This window comes from Megalopta genalis, chromosome 10 (assembly GCF_051020955.1).
Source record: "Megalopta genalis isolate 19385.01 chromosome 10, iyMegGena1_principal, whole genome shotgun sequence".
NCBI classification, from domain to species: Eukaryota; Metazoa; Arthropoda; class Insecta; order Hymenoptera; family Halictidae; genus Megalopta; species Megalopta genalis.
This window is the reverse complement of record NC_135022.1, coordinates 11980882-11987076: the sequence shown is the minus strand read 5'-3', so window position 1 is coordinate 11987076 and position 6195 is coordinate 11980882.

Below are 6195 nucleotides of genomic sequence, written 5' to 3'. Positions count from 1 at the left end.
GCCGCACGTAAAATCAACAGAGACGAAATGTCCTTGCGGAGTTGCCTTTTGTTTTTCTTATACTGTTTGCGAGGACAGTCATAAGAAGGGAAAAGATGAAATTCTCTTGGAAGGGGAAAGAAGGAAAGGTCTGTGCGAGTCGAGGTGTGCGAAGGTTCGGATAATTGTTTTATTGGCGGTGCGTGTTCTTGAGGATTAGAGAAGGACGGGAGTTCTGATGCACATTTGGTGTTTATTAGAGCTGTCGTAAAGGAAAAGTTTATTTATGTCCGTATCGTTTTTAGGGCGTAACAACGACAATATTCATAAAGCAATTAAACAATTAGCAACGTAAAAGTCAATTTGCGCCAATGACTATATACAGCAAAATTCCGCGAAAACCTGAGACAATATTAAATAAATAAATGTAATTGAAATTATGTCGTGTTTGATTTTATTTTAATCAGAACTATTTGTTCAAACTATATCGTGTTTGGTCTCATTTTAATCAGAAAACTATCAGCAACATGTTAAAAAGAATCAATTCTAAAATGTTAAAATTAAAAGAAGTTGTGTCATTGTATTATGAGTTGTCGCGTGCCGCACCACACGCTCGACCGACTCCGTCGAACCTTAGCATCCGCGTAGCGAGAAAATCGATAAATTACAGGGCCGTGGCAATATCACAGCGCGAACCTGAGAATACTGAAGTAGCGCGAGTCCGGAAGAAATTACTGTACATATGTTATGTGTATTTATACACACGCATAAATAAGGTATTATTTGTACTGCTAAAATATTCGTAAAGCTGTGCGCAATTACCCTGGACAGTAATTAAAAATATCTAAAATAAAGCAGTAATATATTTCTCTAACGAACATATCCCTTACGTCCTTTACATTCGTTGAACTGTGTTCGGACACGGAATTATTTAAATTAAAATATCATTTACGTACTTTGTTCATTTCCACTGTACACCTTGCTTAAAAATTTCATATGTTACACACAAGGTGTCATGCACACTAGAAAATTAAAACGGCCGTCACGGTTAAATTACTTACTATTTCGGGTCCGAAAAATTAGTAAATATTCTTCAGACGTTCTAAAGTAAAGGTGAACAGCGTTTTTCTTAAAAATATCACTGTTACGTAGTAAAAAAAAAAACCGGGAAATTCTCGCTTCGTGATTTGTTCAATACTTCGAACGCGGCTCGAGTCCGTCCCGACCATCTGTCGAAGCCTCGTGCTGCGGGCTCTCGAACTTCGCGCCGTCACCTCTCATTGGTCAGTGTTTTCCGTTAATAACTCGTAAACAAAGCCGCAGATCGCATTTTCGCAAAGGAAAAAGTTGCTTCAAATGACCTCAGCTACCCCTCATTTTCGGCTGTTAAAATAATTGTGGAACACCCTGTATAGTCTCGTATATGCGGGACCCTGTCAGTCCCTTCACCCTACCTCGCGTCTTGCCTAGCTGTGCTGCGGAGTCTCGGGGCTAGAGTCGTACTAGGGCCAATTCCAGGCAGCTACTCCCACAGTACAAAACCGCTTCGTTTTAGAGCGAGAGAGTAGCTTATCTGACTGTGGCCCTAGTACGACTCGAGTCTCGAGACTCCGCAGCAGTGTCCGCAGATAACTGTCGACAGTTTTACTCTCGGATAAACACGCGCCTTTATATTCGAGCCGCTCGATCTTCCGAGTCTCGGCTCGGAGTTCGAGCCGAGTAATACCCGACTCGTGTTTTGCCAGTTCTCGAGCAGCACTACTCTACCGGCCAACGGCATACAGTAATTTCTCCCTAAAAGTCGCGGGGTCGGAATTGAAAGTGTATTTCAAAGGACTAGAAGACACGATTCTTCGAATCTCACGGCTCGCCTTTATAGTCGCCGACATCTCGTGTGAGAGAAAGACAGAACGAAAATACATGCCTGTGGAAAGGCAATGGCCTGCATACCGGTGTTACTATATGAATTCAGCGGTCATTGAGAATTGGTCTTCTTGGTAACACCAAAAGTGATCATTTCGTGTTATTGTAGTTTATTAGCAGTATTATTAATCTTTAGTGTCAAGTGTTATTATTAGTGATATTAATGATTAGTGATATATAAATTGTGGCAGTTAATATCGTTATTAGTTCTTTTTAATCGTTTTACCGTTAAATACATGCACATATTTTTAATATCAATATTATGCCACCAAGAAAAATATATACGGTATTAAACATGCAGCAACGTTTGGATGTGTTGAAGGATCTTCGAGAAAAAAGATTGTCGTCTAAACAAGTCGGACAGAAATATGGCGTTAGCATCAGAACAATCCAAGATATTGTTAAGAGGGCTACAAAAATTAATGAGTTTGCAGATAAAAGCAAATACGAACTTAAGCGACGAAGAATAACAGAGCCAGTATACGACGAAATAGATAAACAATTATTGGCATGGTTCGAGCAAAGAAGAGCACTTGGCGACCGTATAACCGACAATCTCATATTAGAAAAGGCGACGGAATTGAAAGAAAATTTGCCGTCATGTTCGCGATTCAAGGTGAGTCGTGGCTGGTTAACAAAATTTAAGAAACGTCATGGCATAAGCTTAGTAAAGATATACAGGGAGAAAGCTAATGCCGATCAGGATGAGGCAGATGCTTTTGCAGTTAATTTTAAAGAAATAATAGAGGAAGAGAATATAAATTTGGAAAATGTTTACAGCATGGACGAAAGTAGACTTGCATGGAAGGCTCTTCCGACGAAAACACTGGCTGCAGAAGAAGAAAAATATCTTAGTGGACATACGGCGAGGAAAGATACAATTACAATTGGCTTATGTGCAAATGCGTTAGGCACACATAAGATTATGCCTGTTGTAATTTACAAATATAAAAACCCAAGAGCTTTGGAACACGAAGTTTCATTACCTGTAATTTTTAAATCGCAGACAAATGCACGGATGGACGGAACATTATTTTTAGATTGGTTTGAAAACCATTTCAAGCCGTCTGTAAAACAATATCAGGAAGAAAGACAAATATCAGGGAAAGTAATCCTATTGTTAGATAACTGTGAAGCCCATAAAGTTTCGCTACAAGAAGATGAAGATTTTACAATTATGTATTTACCAGCCAATACAACATCTATTCTTCAACCGATGGGTCAAGGGATCATGCAGAAAACAAAAAGAGTTTTCCGCCAGAAACTCCTGCAACGTGTTTTAACGTATGATAGAGGAATAAATGAATTTTATGCCGACTACACGATAAAAAACTGCATTGACATTTTATCCCAATCCTGGTCGGGAATTACGCAAAGAGACATTAAAAATGCATCGAATAAAATTATTAATCCCGCTAGTAGTTCCATTCAGTCGAAAACAAGAGAGCTTGAACCCGATTGGCAAGGCATGATAAGTGAGATCACAAGAGAACAATGCACCCCGGCACATGTTACGCAATTTTTATTAAGCTGCGAGGAAGCAGAAAGAATGGACGAAAACATAGAAATAAAAGAGGAAACGGCAGAACTTCAAGAAGAACCGCAAGAAATAATTTACGAAGGGAGTAACAACAAAATTGGGAACAATGAATTACGTGTAATATTTGAGAGATTGACATTTTACAGTGCCAAAGCGCCAGCTTGCATACAATGCATGGTGCAGGGAATAAAAATATTTTTCTTGGGTAAGGAAAATTAAATAAGTAAGTACGTATTCATACAATGGTAAAAATTTGCAGTCAATTTGAATATGGATTATTTATAAAGTAATTTTTTTTACATTATTTTTTATTAGGAAACAGAGGAAAACCATCACCGTAGGCCACGATACTAGACGATTTCAAGGATGATACGCAACAAAACAATTTAATTTAGAATATAATTTTGCACTCATCTAATCATGCAATGCAGCTTTTTAATGTACAGTTATTGTTAATATGTATAACAATGTATTTTACTTATATAATCACAGCGATAATAGAATCGAATGAATTACATATTAAGTATTAAGTAAATAAGTGTAATCGAAATTATATCGTGTTTGATTTTATTTTAATCAGAAATATTTGTTCAAACTATATATCGTGTTTGGTTTCATTTTAATCAGAAAACTATCAGCAATGTGCTTTAAAAAATCAGTTTTAAAACGTTAAAATTAAAAAAAAAAAGATATGTCATTGTATTATGAGTTGTCTTCCGGGAATTCGAGTAAAAGGAGCCGCGTCGCGTGACGCACCACACGCTCGACCGACTCCGTATCCTTAGTATCGGTGTAGCGAGAAAATCGATAAATTACAGGGCCGTAGCATTAGCACAGCGATATTCATGGCATAGCGAAATTTTGACGTTTAGGGAGAGATTACTGTATGCCGATAGTCAGTCGCTCTGTTGGAGAAAAAATGAAGCTCCGTTCGATATCCGTACAGCGCCGATTAGTGTAGTGATTAAACGCTTAAACTGTTAACCAATTTCGATTGTTGATAATTCGGGGAATCACTCACTTCCTTGCCTAGAAAATCTAGAAATCCTAAAAGTAAAAAATATACTTCCCCCTACTATCCCCCTTCCTCTCTCTGCTCGCACACTCCCGAGTAACGCTTAGGCACCGGAAGGATTGGAGCAACGAACTTGGAATCTTGGATCTCTGAGAATCCTATCTAAAAAGAGTCATCGGTTCCTCGCGCTAAGATTCTTCAAACTCACTGAAAAATGAATATGTTTAATAATAATTTCAAGCTATGTTTAAATATGTTCAATAGTTTCATAATAATTTCATAATAATAATTTCAAAATATGTTCAAATATGTTTAATAGTAATATCATAACGAAAAGAAACTCTATTTTGAAACATATCGCGAAACGTCTTTCTGCACGTGATCTCTAATACAATTAGGCGGGAGAAAGTTATTCAGTATATTAGTACAGTAAATGCACCAGTGTAAGTTTTGTAACATTCGTATTATGATAATTGCGTGCTGTAAAAAGATTAATCTCTCTCTTTCGGCAGCTTCGAAATAAAGTTATTAATACTTGAAATAATCGTAGTAAAACACGACGTGCAGAAAGACCCTACTTAACTATGAAACAGATTACCATCCAAAGGATTGCCGGGCAATCCCTTGGTTACCGTACTGGTCAAAATGTTCTACAATTCCTACGTAATAAGAAAAAAATAGTACTCTAAGTGCTCATTCACTACTTGATGGGAGGAGGGAGCTGTATTAGAGTCCTGGAACAGGAAGAAAAACACGGAGATATTAAAATACGTTCAATATCATTCATGAAATTATTCAGTTCTACAAACTATTCCATGTAATTTTAATATTAATGAAGATTATACTTATATCCTTTCCTCCTTGATGAAGCTCGACCCGTTGCTACTCAATCTCAGCCATTCACGTAATCTCCAGAACTGTTACAATAGCGAGAAATTCGATTAAATTCAATCGCTATTAAACGTGAGAATGTATTATGTGTTACAAGTTACAGATGCTTTGTGTGCTGATAAACCGGTGTAAGTCATAAGTGAAGTAGCTACAAGGTACGTGACCAATCGCAACGACCATCGATGATCAAATTCTCCGTCGAATCGAGGCATGTGGCCTCCGAATTGTCTTCGAATCGAGGCATATGGTCTCCGAATTGTCGTCAAAACGAGTCTTGTGGCCTCCGAATTTCCGTCGATCGTAGGCCCGAATAGCATAACTCCGCTGATATATTTTTTTGAACGACATACAGACTTTCTTTGACATTGCCTTTAATATTTTTTAAATGCTTTTTTTGGTTATAATTACAATTTGTGTAATAAAATGAAATAAGTTACTTGCTACGTATAATGAATAAGTATGGTCTAAAGCATGTCGTGTTTGGTCTCATTTTAATTGGAAGAATTTAACCACAATATTGTCATTGTTTTTATTCTAGCATCCTTTTTCTGCCGACTGCCACGAGTTTCGTTATCTCTCTTTCTCTCTCACGAAATGTCGACAACTATAAAAACGAGCCGCGAGGCTCGAAGAATCGCGACTGACAATGAGTGTTCACCGATTACCGTTTTCAATTCCGAGCTCAGTGCTTTCTAGAGAGAATTTACTGTGTGTCCATGCTTGCATGTGTAGGAAAATTACATATGCAGACGCATACACTGCCGATGAGTGAATAGGTATCCTACATAACCACAATCCAAGCTCGCATCTGCCTCAGATTCCACATCGACAGTCCTCCTACTTAGGC